General features: G+C 40.6%; 2 protein-coding genes across 7 annotated transcripts in view; both read left to right on the top strand.

Moving 5' to 3' along the window:
- The window catches only part of EXOC2 (exocyst complex component 2), a 232,775-nt gene that overhangs the window by 71,759 nt on the left and 144,713 nt on the right, over positions 1-16,303 (top strand). The window lies entirely within an intron of this gene.
- The window catches only part of LOC311617110 (histone-lysine N-methyltransferase SETMAR-like), a 61,957-nt gene continuing 59,231 nt past the window's right edge, over positions 13,578-16,303 (top strand). Inside the window, exon 1 of the mRNA XM_084873317.1 lies at positions 13,578-13,595. The gene's annotated coding sequence lies outside the window, so the exon portion shown is untranslated. The remainder of the gene's footprint in view (positions 13,596-16,303) is intronic.

Genomic DNA, 16,303 nt, shown 5'->3' with positions numbered 1-16,303 from the left:
TGGACCTTGATAGAGAAAGACATACAGTTTTCATTGTTTTTAACTAAATATGTTGAGCATGACTTAATTGTGAGATGTATGGGCACTGTGTAGTCTTAGCCATTTCACTATGGCATGCAACTGCTGTATATTTTAGTTTCCTGCTTGCATTTTATATTTGTTTGCTTTACCTCCTATCATTGTATCATAGATCTTTTTTTATTTTATCATTCTTAACTTTAGGGATTTTATCATCCTTAACTTTAGGGATTTCTCTTCATACTGCTGTTTTGATATGGGAAGGGAACCACTCAAAGAAAATAAAACTATCTCTGGCTGTTGTGTTCAGTGGTTAGAGTGCTAGTCCACACACTGAAGGGTCATGGGTTCAATTCTCAGTTAAATGCATGGATCTCTTTTGCACGTTTGATCCCAGTCCTGGTCAGGGTTTACTTGTGGGAGGCAACCAAAGTGTCTCTCAAATTTATGTTTTTTTTCACTTCTCCCTCCCCCCCCTCACCTCTAGAAAATGCAGTAAAAAATATCTTGGGGGCAGGGGGAATTAACAAAAAATAAATAAATAGATAAAATTATAGAACTTGAGTGAAGATAAAGAAGCTCAGATAGGCCCTGGCCAGTAAGCTCAGTGGTTAGAGTGTTGGCCTATGAACAGAAAGGTCACAGGTTCGATTTCCAGTCAAGGGCACGTAACCTGGATTGCAGGTTCAATGTCCGGCCCTGGTTGTGGTGTGTGTGGGAGGCCACCAATCGATGTTTCAATCAGTTTCTCTCCCCACCTCTACTCCCTCCCTCCCTCCCTTTCACTCTCTGAAAAAACAATCATTGGAAAAATATCCTTGGGTAAGGATTTAAAAATAAAGAAAAGAAGAAAAAGAAGAAGCAGCAGCAGCAGCAGCAGCAGCAGAAGAAGCAGTAGCAGCAGCTTATATTGGTTTCCCAGGGTTTTTGCTTTTTGCTTTTTGTCAACTGTCTTTAATCTATGAGTTTTAACTCTTCCCCTTTTAGATGAAAATTTCATGTAGTTGAATAAGTTCTATAGACTGATAGTAGAGGTTTAGTTGATATCCGGTGATTCTCTACTACTTTTTGATTCTGTTAAGAATATTTAATTTTCTGATAAAGAATTGTTAGCATTACTGAGAACTCCAGTGTAAATATTATAGAGAAGCAAGGCTGACAAAAAAAAGTCATAGGCATGCCACTATGAACCTCTCCCTCACATAGATGACAGACCACACTCATTCATCTAATACTGTTTCAAGGATTCTGTGGCTTTGTCTAAAAAAGGGAGGGGGGGGAGGGGGACAGGGAAGAATTCAAGAAAACAGACAAGAGAATATAGGTGGGGCCAGGTGGGACATTGTTCTTGGATGGAGAGACAGTGCCACAGCCTGTAAGCCAAGTCTTTATTTTAGAGTCAGATCCCATGAGGCAAACCAAGGGCGACTTCAATATGTTTACAATGTTCTTGCGAGTTTTGAATCTACTTAATTACATGCATCTGAGAACTCTATCAAGCTTTGTTTTGGCAGCACTTGCTGCACCTCCAGCAGCCTGCATTACTCAGCTACTTGGGACCACATGTTCGGACCATAAGGTCAAGCTTACAACCATAGCCTTTGGCTATAATTGTGCTTGGAGGGCTTTGCCACGAGAAGACCATACCCTCTCATTAGTCCAAGGCTTGAACCTGTCCAAATGTTGTAGCTACTCTCCACAGGGGAGAATATGTGCTCTTCACTCATGCCTGGTGAGTGGGGCTTCCACGGGACCCCCAGGTTCAAATGGTCCTTGTAGTTGTAAGATAGAGGCACTGGCACCCAGGAGCACTAGAACACTGCATGTGGACAGTTGATGGGTCTACCCTGGAAGGGGTGTTTTCTGAATCCAAATGAGAACCTCACTGGAAAGAGCAGGCTCCAGGCCATTGTAAAATTGTACCTAAGGGGTCTGGTTACCTGCAAGTCCAGGGCTCAAACTGTACTTTGGGGGAAGATGGACTGTTGCTCTTGGACTAAGTCGAATAATTTCTCTACTAAAGCTGTGTTTATAATAATGTAACATCAAGTCTCTGTGAGATAAGGGTCAACTATAAGTCATTAGACCTGCCAACATTTTCTTGCAGGATAGCGATATTCCCCATTGGATAAAATTTAAAGAGACATTGGGCCCATATAATGCATTACTGTTTATTCCTTCCCACATCTCTTGTGTCCTACTTCTCAACTTTCCTTAGTCATTACACTCTTGCCTTAACAGCTCTGTGTAGTATTTATTTGTTTTCAATTAGTGTTATTTTCATCATTTATCTGACTTGAATTTTATAGGAATATGCATATCAAAATTCTTTCTAAATTATGATGGTTTAAAAAGCTCAGTTTCTAAGTATGTGTCTTGCTAATTTTTCAAGATATTTTATGGACAAAGGAAGCTTTAAAGATTTATATACATTTTGCTAAACTAGTAAATGAACAATTCACTAGGGCCTACCTTTAACAGAGTGCTCTCTTGAAAGTTTTATAGGTATAAGATATATGTAGATATTTGTAAGAAGTATTAAACATATTTTTGATGGAGTTTTGTGTAAATCTTGTATTTATAAATGTAATGAAGTTGAATTACATCAAACTAAAGAGCTTCTGCACAGCTTTCTTTTTGTTGAAAACATCAACAAAATAAAGGGAACTCACTGGATGGGAGAACATATTTGCCAATGATACATCTGAAAATTGGTTAATTTCCAAAATATATCAAGGGCTTATACAACTCAACACCAGGAAGACAAATAGTCCAATCAAAAAATGGCAATGGACCTGAATTGGCAATGACTTCTCTAAGCGGTCATACAAATGGCCAATAGACACATGAATATATTCTCAAAGTCATTAATCACCAGAGAGATGCAAATTAAAACTACAGTGAGGTATTACCTTACACTTGACAAAATGGTAACATCAATAAATCAGCAAACAACATGTGCTGGTGAGATTGTACAGAAAAGGGGACCCTAGTTACTAGCATTTTTGGTGGCAATGCAGACTGATGCAGCCACTGTGGAAAAGAGTATGAAGTTTCCTCAAAAAATGAGAAATGGAACTGGCATTTGACTCAACTATCCCACTTTTGGGAATATATCCTAAGAATCCTGAAACATCAATCAGAAAGAATGTATGCATCCCTATGTTCATTACAGTGTTGTTTACAATATCCAAGATCTGGAAACAGCCAAGTGTCCATCAGTAGATGAGTGGATAATAAAAGCTGTGGTAAATTTATTTCTTTTTAATTATTACTAAAGGCCTGGTGCAGGATATCTGTGCACTGATGGGGGATGTGGATTGTGGGGATTTGCTCGCTATGGTAACACCGCTCATTCTGCTCAGCCAAGCAGTTGCTTTCCTTGTGGGAGCGCACTGACCACCAAGGGTCAGCTCCTGCGTTGACTGCCCGTGATGGTCAGTGTGCGTCATAGCGACTGGTTGATCATTCATTTTGGTCATTTTGCTCTTTGATCACTGCACTTTTATTATATAGGATTATTTTTAAATGATTTTCAATATTATAATAGTACATGTAATAAACATTAATATTTCAAGAAAATAATCTACTAAAAGAGTGATATACAAATTAACCTTCACTCCACAATACCCACAAACCATGCCCACAAGCCATACCCACTAGCCAATCAGAGCGAGTATGCAAATTAACCCCAACCAAGATGACAACGGCCACAGAGATCAGGAGAGAGGCTTGGGTTTCCCTGGCAATGGCTGAAGCCAAGCTTTTGTGGCCCTGGCCAGCTCAGGCCTTCACTCCAGGTTACAAAGTTTCAATTATAGTAGATATATAAATTCCAACAGAAATGGCTGCCACCATGGAGCGAGCAGGAGGCTTGGCTCTGCTGTAGGCTACAAAGTTTTAATTGAGGAAGATAAATATATCCCACATACAGGGCATCTGCTTGGGTTGCCGGGATGTGTGGCTGGCCTTAAAACCAAACACAGGCCCCTCTACCAGACTGCCCCACGCCTCAAGGGAACCCCCACCTTGATCCGGGACCCCCTTCAAGGCAAACCAGGGACCCCATCCTATCTAATGAAAGAGTAATATGCAAATTGACCATCACTCCAACACACAGGATGGCTGCCCCCATGTGGTCAAAGATCCTGCCCCCATGTGGACACACAATGGCCACCACAAGATGGCCAGCAGAGGAGGGCAGTTGGAAGGGACCAGGCCTGCAAGGGAGGGCAGTTATGGGTAATCAAGCAAGCAGGGGAGGGCAGTTGGGAGGAACCAGGCTTGCAAGGTAGGGCAGTTGGGGGCAGTCAAGCCTGCAGGGGAGGGCTGTTAGGGGTGACCAGGTTGACAGAGGAGGGGAGTTGGGGGCAAACAGTCTGGCAGGGGAGCAGTTAGACATCAATCAGGCTGGCCTGGGAGTGGTTAGGGGGTGATCAGGTTGGAAGGTAGAAGTGATTAGGGGCAATCAGGAAGGCAGGAAGGTGAGCAGTTCTGGAGAGGGATGTCCAACTGCCCGTTTAGGCCCGATTTCACTGGGATCATGCCTAAACGGGTAGTCTGACATCCCTCAAAGGGTCCCAGATTGGAGAGGGTGTAGGCTGGGCTGAGGGACACCCTTCCCCCCTGGGCACGAATTTTGTGCACCGGGCCTCTAGTTTTAAATATAGTATTACCAAAATTGTACTTACATAGTATAATATCACAAAAGTTCTAGGAAATATTAAAAATCTGCAAATAACAGGATTACTTCTATTATATTCTAAAATATTTTCCCCCCTCTTGCTCTATTTGGGATCATCAGTTTATGTTGTTCATTATATTCCACAAATGAGTGAGATCATGTGATATTTATCTTTCTCTGACTGGCTTATTTCCCTTAGCCTAATGCTCTCCAGGTCCATCCATGCTGCTGTAAATGGTTAGAGTTCCTTCTTTATTACAGCAGCATAGTATCCCATTGCATAGGTATATCATAGTTTTCTAATCTACTCATCTGCTGATGGGGCACTTAAGCCGTTCCCAAATCTTAGCTATTGTAAATTTTGCTGCTATGAAAACAGGGGTATATATGTCTTTTCTGATTGATGTTTCTGATTTTTTGAGATATATTCCTAGAAGTTGGATTACTGGGTCAAATAGGAGTCCCATTTTTAATTTTTTGAGGAAACTGTATAGTTTTCCACAGTGGTTGCACAAGTCTGCATTCCCACAAGCAGTGCATGAGGGTTCCTTTTTCTCCACATCCTCTCCAGCACTTGTCATTTATTGATTTGTTGATGATAACCATTCTGACAGGTGTGCGATGGTACCTCACTGTTGTTTTATTCATGTTTCTCAGGTGATTAGTGACTGTGAGCCTGTTTTTCTATGTCTCTTGGCTTCTGTATTTCTACTTTTTTTTTTCCCCATGTGTATACTAGAGGCCTGGTGCATGAAATTCATGCACTCTTGGGGTTCCTCAACCAGGCCTGTACCGTCTCACATTTCAGGAGCCCTCGGGGATGTCCAGCTGCTGGCCTAGGCCGCTCTCCTTAGTGCTGCCACAGAGGAGGGAGATGCTCCCGCCATCAGTGCTATGCTCTCCAGCCGTGAGCCCAGCTTCTGGCTTCTGGCTAAGTGTTGCCCCCCCCCCCCCCCCCGCCTTGTGGGAGGGTACTGACAACCAGAGGGCTGCTCCAGCATTGAGTGTCTGTTTCTGGTGGTCAGAGTGTGTCATAGAGACCGGTCATCCCACTGTTCTGTTAATTTGTATATTAACCTTTTATTATATAGGATACTAGAGGTCCTGTGAACGAAATTCATGCGTTGGTAGGGTCCTTAGGCCTGGCTGGCAATTGGGGCTGATCGGTCCTTCTGGCTGCTGGCTAGGGCCTCCCTTCCCCAGCTGCAGCCTCATTCCATCCTTCATTCTGTGCTGCCCCATGATGGTCAGCGCATGTCATAGGGAGCGATCAGTCTCCCAGTTGAACTCCTATGGGAACAATTTGCATATTTGGCTTTCATATATATTGATATTTATTGATATTTATTTCATATTTATTGATTTCAGAGAGTAAAAGAGAGGTTAAGAGAGATAAACATCAATGATGAGAGAGAACCATTGATTGGCTGCCTACTGCATGTCTCACACTGAAGATAGAGTCCACAGCCCAGGCATGTGCCCTAAACCATGAATTCCTGGTTCATAGGTTAATTCTCTATCACTATGCCATGTCATCTGCGCTATCTGTCCATTTTTGAAAAGTGATTATTTAGTTCCTTTGCCTATTTTTTGATTGGATTGTTTATCTTCATTTTGTTAAGATTTTGTATATATATTTTGGAGATTAAACCCTTATCAGAGATAACATTGGTGATAACATATGGAGATAACATTGGAGATAATATATTCTCCCATGCAGTGGGCTTTTTGTTGTTTTCTTGATAGTTTCTTTTGCTGTGCAGAAGCTTTTTATTTTAATTTTGTCCCATTTGTTAATTTTTTTCTTACTTTTCATTGTCCAGGGAGCTGTATTGGTAAAGATATTGCTAGGACATATGTGATATTTTACTGCCTATGTATTTTTCTAAGATTTTTATGGTTTCCCATCTCATGTTTAAGTCCTTTGTCCATTTTGAGTTTGTTTTTTGTTTATGGTGTAAGTTGGTGGTTGAGTTTCATTTTTTTGCATGTTTCTGTCCAGTTTCCCCAACATTATTTTTTGAAGAGACTGTCTTAACTCCATTGTATACTCTTGACTCCTTTGTCAACTATTCATTGAGCATCATCGCTTTGGTCAATTTCTGAGTTTTTTGTTCTGATGCATTGGTCTATATGTTTGTTCCTGTTCCAGTACCAGGCAGTTTTGAGAACAGTGGCTTTGTAATATAGCTTGATATTTGGTATTATGATCTCTTCAACTTTGTTTTGTTTTCTCAGGATTGATGCTGGCATATTAGACTGGATATTCTCTTTTGTAATGTTTTTTTCTGGTTTTGGAATTAGGATAATGCTGACCTCATAAAAAGTGTTTAGAAGTGTTCCTCTTGGATTTTCTGAAATAGTTTGAGCAGTTAGTTCTTCTTTGAATGTTTATTAAAACTCCTGTGTGAAGCCCTCTGGACCTGGGCTTTTGTTTGGTGGGAGTTTTTTTATTTTTTATTACATCTTCTGTTTCATCAATTGCTATTGGTTTATTCAGGTCTTTTTTATTCTTCCTGATTTAGTTTTGGCAGATTATATTTCTCTTGGAATTTGTCAATTTCATTCACATGTTCCCCTTGTTGGCATATAATTGTTCATATATTTCCTTACAATCCTTTGTATTTCTGTGGTGTCAGTGGTTATTTCACTTTCATTTTTGATTGTATTTATTTTAGTCCTCTCTTTGTTTCTTGATAAGTCTGGTCAATTGTTCATCGATCTTGTTTATCCTTTAAAAGAACCAGGTCTTTGTTTCATTGATTTTTTAATATATTTTTTTGGTCATAGTAATATGTAGAAATATTTAAAAATGCATATATGTATGTGTGTGTGTGTGTGTATATATATATATATATATATATATATATATATATTCATATGTGTATAGGAAGGTTTTAAAATGTTTAAATTAACTTTCTTTGAAACTTAAAATGTGATTCCTCACTGCCCTAAAGCATGTGTACTTCATAGATAAGGATTTGAATTTCAGTAAACAACTGTCACTTATGATAACCATTTGAGTGAGTGAGTGAGTGATGTAGTCTCCCTAATAACCACAGGTAGCCCCTCTCCCTGTTTGAGATAAATATTTGTGGATTGACATAATTCATTGATAGCCACCTGGACTGCTGCAAAGGGGGGTGCAGGCTTTAAAATGGGGTCCAGACCAGCCAACGTCGTCGCTTGTCAAGGTAGCCACAAAGGCATATCCTTTTGCCATCTGGCAAGCAACGCAGCTCCACGCTCCTCTTCCAACCAGAGAACAGACGAATGGCTAGCAACTCCCTATTGTGATGTGTCTGATCTCTTGGGTAAGGAACACTGACCGCCTGCATCTGGACTAGACCAGTCCAGCTGCCGGACCCCAGAGAACAGCACCGCCGGGAATCCCCAGTCAACCTGTACCCACAGCACCAGGAATAGTGTAATAAAGTGCTGTGTGATTTGCATCTGCATATGTTTCATGTGGTGTAATTCCTCCAGTAGTTAATTGATTTATTTTGCATACGCTTAAAATTCAAACTAAAGCTTCTGGTCCCTCTGGTCCTAAGCCTGCCCGTTGGACCCACTTGTAAAGAGTAGCCTCTTGACTACCAACTACTTGAATATCTTTGCATGTGCTTAAAATTTAAATTAAAGCTTCTGGTCCTAAGCCTATCCCCTCGACCTGCTTGTATAGAGTAGGCTCTTGACTACCAACTACTTGAATGTCCCACACCTGCAAGATTCAATTATCTCAAGGACACCTTAGATAAATACCCCAGATCCTTTCATGGGATCTACTTGGGACATTTTCATAGTCTCTATGTTATTTATTTCTGATGTAATCTTTATTATTTTCTTTTTTCTAGTTACTCTGTGCTTTTCTTGTGTTTTTTTTTTTTTTTTCCTTTCTAGTTTTCTAAGTTGTAGAGTTAAGTAGTTTATTACTGATTTTTCCTATTTTTTGAAATATGCCTGTAGTACTATGAACTTACCTCTGAGGACTGCTTTTGCTGTGTCCCAGAGATTTGGGGTGGCTGTGTGTTCATTTTCATTTGTTTCCAGGAACTTTTTGATTTCCTTCTTGATCTTAGTTTAATAAACATGCTATTTAGCTTCCATATGTTTAATGTTTTAGGGAATTTTTACTGTGGTTGATTTTTAATTTCATTCCACTGTAATCTTAGATGATGCTTGATATGATTTCAATCTTCTTAAACTTGTAGAGACTAGTTTTGTTTCCTAACATGTGGTCTATCTTTGTGAATGATCCATGTGCACTTGAAAAGAATGTATATTCTGCTGCGTTGGGATGAAATGTTCTTATAAATGTCACGTAAATCCATCTGATCCAGTGTTTCCTTTAAAGTCTGTTTCCTTGTTAAATTTTTGTTTGGAAGATCTATCCAGTGAAGTCAGAGGGGTGTTTAAGTCCCGTTCTATGACCTGAAAAAGTCCTCTAGAAGTTTTTAAAAAAAGTATATTTAGGTGCTCCTATATTGGATGCATATATTTTTACCAGGGTCATATCCTCTTGTTGGATCAGTCAATTTAGTAATATAAAGTGACCTTTGTTGTCTCTTGTGATGGCCTTCATTTTAAAGTCTATTTTGTGGGTTATGAGTATTGCTACTGCAGCTTTTTTTTTCTTTTGCATTTGCATGGAAATTTTTTTTTTCTATCCCTTCACTCTCAAGCTGTGTGTCTTTGGTTTTAAGGTGGGTCTCTTGTAGATAGCATATAGATGGTCAATTTTATGTATCCATTCACCTATCCTATTTGATTGGAGTATTTAGTCCATTTACATTTTGGGTTATTATTGGTAGGTACTTATTTATTGCCATTTTAATTCAGTATATATAGGTTTCTCTCTCTGTTTCTTCTTCTCATTACAGTAATCCCTTTGGCATTTCTTGTGATGTTAGCTTGGTGTTGATATACTGTTTTAGCCTTTTATTTATTTATTTTTTTAAATCTGGGAAGCTCTTTATTTGACCATCTATCCTATCTAATAAAAGAGAAACATGCAGCTGAAGCTGGTTTGGCTCATGGTAGAGCGTTGGTCTGTGGACTGAAAGGTCCTGGGTTTGATTCCGGTCAAGGGCATGTACCTTGGTTGCGGGCACATCCCCAGTAGGGGGTGTGCAAGAGGCAGCTGGTCAATGTTTCTCTCTCATCGACATTTTTAGCTCTCTCTCTCTCTCTCTCCCTTTCTCTCTGTTAAAAATCAATAAAATATATTAAAAAAAAAAAAAAAAAGAGAGAAACATGCTAATTGACCATACCTCTGCTATGCCCACAAGCCATGTCGACCAGTCAATCAGGAGGGAGTATGCAAATTAACCCAACAAATACGGCGGTGGCCACTGAGCTGGAGTAAGCCGGAGGCTTGGGTTTCCCCTAGTGATGGAGGAAGCCAAGCTTCCCACCTGCCCTGGTCTTCACTCAAGGCTACTAAGTTTCAATTATAGAAGATAAATAAATCCCAGATAGCAGGGCCACCACTTGGGTCGCCGGAGGGCATGCCGGCCACAAACCACCACAGACCCCTCAATTAGGCCACCCCACGTCCTAAGGGAACCCCCACCCTGATGCGGGACACCCTTCAGGGCAAACCAGCAGCCCCCACCCATGCACCAGTCCTCTATACTGTCTATTAAAAGAGTAATATTCAAGTTGACCAACATTCCAACACACAAGATGGCTGCCCCCATGTGGTCAAAGTTGGCAGCCCCCATGTGGACACAAGATGGCCACCACAAGATGGCCAGCAAGGGAGGGTAGTTGGGAGGGATCAGGCCAGTAGAGGAGGGAAGTTGGGTGTGACCCAGCCTGCAGGGAAGGGCAGTTGGAGGGGACCCAAGGGAGAGTAGTTGGGGGGGGCCAGGTCTGCAGGGGAGGACAGTTAGGGGTGACAAGGCCTGCAGAGTTAGGCAGTTAGGATCAATCATGCTGGTAGGGGAGTGGTTAGAGGGTGATCAGGCTGGCAGACAGAAGTCATTAAGGGCTATCAGGAAGGCAGGTAGGCAGGCTAGCAGTTGGGAGCCAGCAGTCCTGGATTGTATGTCCGACTACCCATTTAGGCCCAATCCCTGTAGGGAGGTACCAGATTTGAGAGGGTGCAGGCTGGGCTGAGGGACACCATTTCCCCCACCCCCACCCCCACCCCCCCAATGAATGAATTTCATGCACTGGGCCTCTAATTTTGAATGATAGCCTTGCTGGATATAGTAATCTTGGTCTCAGATCCTTCGTTTCCATTACCGTTAGTACTTCATGCCGTTACATTCTGGCCTGTAGAGTTTCTGATGAGAAATCAGGTGTCAGCCTTATGGGAGCTTCTTTGTAGGTAACAATTTTCTTTTCTCTTGCTGCCTTTAAGATTCTCTCTTTGTCTTTAATTTTTGGCATTTTAATTATGATGTGTCTAGGCATAGCGCTGTTTGGATTCTATTTATTTGGGCTTCTCTGTGCCTTCTGAATTTGTGTGACTTTTTTCTTTATCAGGTTTAGTAAGTTTTCTGCCATTATTTCTTCAAACACCTTCTCTATTCCTTTCACCTTTTCTTCTCCTTCTGGCACACCTGTTGTTTTAATATTGTTATGTTTCACATTTTCCCACAGCTCCCTTAAGATAGCCTACTGTTTTTTTAATTCTTTTTTCTTTTTGGTTCTCTGATTGAGTGATATTTTCAACTCTGTCTTTTAATTCTGTGATTTAATCCTCACCTTTCCCTAATTTCTTGCATTTTTCTTCCAATGTGTTCTTTATTTGTGTTATTTGATTCTTTATCTCAGACTGTTATTTTTTCACAGTTACTGTATGGTTTTTCATACTGTTGAGCATCTTTTCCATCATTATTGTGAACTCTGTTTCAGATAAATTTCTTATCTACACTTCATTTATCTTTTCTTCTGGAGAATTTACTAATTCTTTCATGTGGTGGTTGTTTCTTTGTCTCCTCATTTTGGCTTTGTGTTCGGGTTTGTTACTATGTATTAGGTAGATCCTCCACACATCTCAGTCTCTTATGCAGGACATTGTTAAAAGCTGTTTCTGACTAATTAGGTCAGGCAAAGTCTCAAAGCCTCCTGAGACCACCTCTGCCTACAGATAGAAAGGATTCCTACCTGAATTGCATCCTCTCCCCCTTCCCCACTCCAGCAATTGTCCTCAGGTGTGGTGAGAGTTTATTTCAACTGGATGTGACAGTTGCTTCTGCATGGAGGCTAATTGTTACTTTTAATCTCTTAAGTGTCCTCAGGGCAAGGTGTTTTCCAATAGGTACCTTGTTTCCCCGAAAATAAGACCTAGTACATGGAAAGATAAGATATCCCATGAAAATAAGACCTAGTGCAACTTTGGGAGAAAAAATTAATATAAGACACTGTCTTATTTTCGGGGAAACAGGGTAGTGTCAACTGTCTTCCTCCCTGGCAAGTTAAATGTTTTTGTGGGTCCTTCACTGCATGAGGGAATAATTTATCCCAGGAAACTTGGGGTGTCTGACTTCTCAGCTCTATCCCCTGAAGTCCCCAGTCCTGGTGTTTGCTCTCACAGCTCCACTTCATCCTCCCTCTGCCAGAGCACAAGGTGAGTCTGTCCACAGGGAATTTTGTACATTGCCCTTTAATAGGTTACCTGAATTTTCAGTTGTTACTCTCTGGCAGACAGGACCTTTTCAGTTGTTACTCTCTGGCAGATAGCAACCCACTGCTTTTCACAGCCAGATCTTATTGGGTACCCTCATTTGTTGCTCTATGTTGGGGGGCGGAGGGCAGCTTGAGGTTTAGATCCCAGAGTTCTCAGGGGCAACCTCCACAGCTGAGCTATCTCTTCGGGACTTCAGCTGTGGTTGTTTCTGTGGTTGCTCGGCCAGCCCTTTCGAGTCTATGCCCCTCCTACCAGTTTCTATGTAGTCTCCATTTTCATTCTTCCGTTACCAGGCTTCTCTCCTGTGAGTTTTCTATTGATTAGTCTGGCAGTTTTTCTGCATTTTAGTTGTAATACCAGTTGGTTCCTGGGAGCATGTCTGTGCAGCATCCACTTACAAGCTGTAGTACATTTAAACAATGGAATATTATGTGGCTCTATAAATGAAGGAATTCTTACCTTTGGAACAACATGGGTGGACCTGGATATTATTATGCTAACGGAAATAAGCCAGTCAGAGAAAGACAAAATACCATATGATCTCACTTACATGTGGAATTTAATTAATGAAATACATGAATACATGGGACAGACTGATATATGTCAGAAGGGAGGGTGTGTATTTGTGTGTGTGTGTGTGTGTGTGTGTGTGTGTGTGTGTGTGTGTGTTGGGTGGCGGTGGGGGACTGGCATTGGATGAAAGAAGGTAAAGTGATTGGCCAAAGAACAAATATGCATAGCCCTAGAACACAGACAACAGTGTGTGGTGATGGCCAGAGGAAGTGTGTGAGGGGTTTGGGTGGAGGTGGGCAGTGGAGTGGGGAAATGGGGGACATCTATAATAGTGTCAACAATAAAAATAATGTTAAAAAATAAGTATAATGAAGGTGTTGCCAGAAAAATATATGTACAACTTTTATAAAAATTATATACTGACTGAATATATTTAAACAAAAATATATTTTGAAACTTGATTTGCTATGAACAGAATGACATATCTTTTTATTGTGCTATGGCTTTTAAGTTAAGCTTCCTAACGCATAATAAATTACCAATGGATACTTTGAAAATAAATAAAAAAATAACCCCCTCCTCCCAAACAACAACAAACCAACAAGGATACACTGGGCTATAAAATAATGTGTCCTGTCGAGACTGGTTTGGCCCACTGGATAGAGCGACTGCCTGCAGACTGAAAGGTCCCGGGTTCAATTGTGGTCAAGGGCATGTACCTTGGTTGCGGGCACATCCCTAGTAGGGGGTGTGCAAGAGGCAGCTGATCAATGTTTCTCTCTCATCGATGTTTCTGACTCTCTATCCCTCTCTCTTCCTCTCTGTGAAAAATCAATAAAACATATTAAAAACTAACTAAATAAATAATGTGTCCTGTTCATACTCTGTGAATTGGCTTCTTCAGAGTATGGGGGCGAGGAACACATTTCAATTCAAATAATAAAGTACCAACAAACATGATATGTGCAAGAAAATATAATGCCTTTGAAGTTGCTGAAACTTCAGGTTTGAGGATGAGAGTGGCAGATATGAGTCCTGAGAGATAAGCAGGTTTGGATAATGGAGAGACTTTACTACAGAACTTGGACTTCATCCTGCACGGATGAAAGGATAGGGAAATAGTTAGGCCTGCTAGCTAATAAGCCCTCATTGGGCAAGTTCTGCCCATGTTACTGTTGCTCTCAGACACAACTATCTGACCTCTAACATACAGTATGATTTATAGTGATATTTAACTAGTATTTGAACTAATAAATAAATGAGGTGATATGGAAGTTGACATAAAATATATAGGGAAGAGCCCTGGCCAGTGTTGCTCAGTTGGTTGGAGCATCTTGCATACATCAAAAGATGGCAGGTTCAATTCCTGGTCAGGGCACATACTTAGGTTGTGGGTCCCACCCCTGGTTCGGGTGCATAGGGAAGGCAATGGGTTGATGTTTCTCTCATGTCGTGTTTTTCTCTCCCCTCTCTTCCTCTCTAGAATCAATAAAAAAGTCCCTCGGGTGAGGATTTAAAAAAAAAAAATGTAGGGAGGAAAGTAAGCTGCATTATCATAAGCGTTTCTTAAAATTATTTCAGATGTTGCAAAAGCTGGTTTGGCTCAGTGGATAGAGCATTGGCCTGTGGACTGAAAGGTCTTGAGTTTGATTCCATTCAAGGGCATGCACATTGGTTGCGGGCACATCACCTGTGGGGAGTGTGCAGGAGGCAGCTGATAGATGATTCTCTCTCATTGATGTTTCTAACTCTCTATCCCTCTCTCTTCCTCTCTGTAAAAAATCAATAAAACATATTTAAAAAAAAAATTATTTCAGATGTGGACCTGCTATGCCTTAACACAGCTTTTATATATGTTTAAGAAATTTTTTTAATTGATTTTTTACAGAGAGGAAGGGAGAGGGATAGAGAGTCCGAAACATTGATGAGAGAGGAACATCGACCAGCTGCCTCTTGCACACCCCCTACTAGGGATGTGCCCGCAACCAGGGTACATGCCCTTGATCAGAATTAAACCTGGGACCTTTCAGTCTGCAGGCCGACGCTCTATCCACTGAGCTAAACCGATTTTGGCGTCTTTAAGAAATTTTTAACTAACTGAGTTAATGTTATTACATTTCATTGAGTCCTTGTGTCCAAATTTTTATTTTTTCCCATTAAGGACTGATTTCATATTTGGATATAATTTTTTTTAATAAACCTTTATTGTTCATATTATTACAAAAGTTCCTCATTTTTCCCCCCCTCCACCAGGTTCCTACACCACCCTCTGCCCTTTCCCCAACCCCCATTGTCCTCATGCATAGGTGCACAGTTTATGTTCAGTCTCTTCCCGCACCCCCCACTCCTCTTTTCCCTGAGAATCATCAGTCCACTACTCTTCCATACCGCTGATTCTATTATATTCAACAGTTCATATTGTTCATCAGGTTTTTTAATTCCCTTGGTTTTTAGATTCACTTGTTGATAGTTATGTATTTGTTGTTCATAATTTTTATCTTTATTTTCTTTCTCTTCCTAAAGAACCCCCTTCAGCAATTCATATAATTCTGGTTTGGCGGTGATGAACTTCTTTAGCTTTTTTTATTTTATTTGTGAAGCTCTTTATCTGGTCTTCGATTCTGAGTGATAGCTTTGCTGGGTAGATTATTTTTGGCTATAGGTTGTTGTTATTCACCACCTTGAATATTTCTTGCCATTCCCGTCTGGCCTGCATGGTTTCTGTTGAGAAATCAGCTGACAATCGTATGGGTGCTCCTTTATAGGTAACTACCTGTTTCTCTCTTGCTGCTTTTAATATTCTCTTTTTGTCTTTTGCTCTTGGAATTTTAATTATGATTTGTCTTGGTGTGGTCCTCTTTGGATTCCTTTTGTTTGGGATTCTGTGCGCTTCCTGGACTTGTAGGTCTAGTTCCTTCACCAGGTGAGGGAAGTTTTCTGTCACTATTTCTTTCAGTATGTTTTCAGTATCTTGCTCTCTCTCTTCTTCTGGGACCCCCATAATTCTGATGTTGGTTTGCTTGAAGTTGCCCCAGAGGTTTCTTACATTATCTTCAACTTTCTGGATTCTCTTCTCTTCTTGCTTCTGTGGGGGAGTGTCCTCTGGCTCTTTGTGTTCCAAATCTTTAACTTGATTCTTTCAATCTTCCATTCTGTTTTTAGGACTCTGTATAATATTTTTTATTTCAGACAATGTATTCTTTATTTCTTGTTGATCCCTTATTATTTCTAGTTGATCCCTTTTCATATCCTCATAGGTCTTATTGGCCTTTTCTAGGAAATTCTTGAAAAACCTTATAAGCGTGGTTTTGAACTCTATATCCAATTGCTTTTTGATCTCCATTTCTTTCGTTTGTGATCTGTTTCCTTGTCTCGGCATTTTCGCAGCTTCCCTGAGTTGGTAGCCTTAAAATCTTTGTGTTCAGCTTGGATGGGGCGGAGTTTCAGGG

Source organism: Pipistrellus hanaki, assembly GCF_964339955.1.
Source record: "Pipistrellus hanaki genome assembly, chromosome: 2".
Classification (NCBI taxonomy): Eukaryota; Metazoa; Chordata; class Mammalia; order Chiroptera; family Vespertilionidae; genus Pipistrellus; species Pipistrellus hanaki.
Note: the sequence above shows the minus strand (reverse complement) of the source record. Positions and strands in the feature narration are given on the sequence as shown.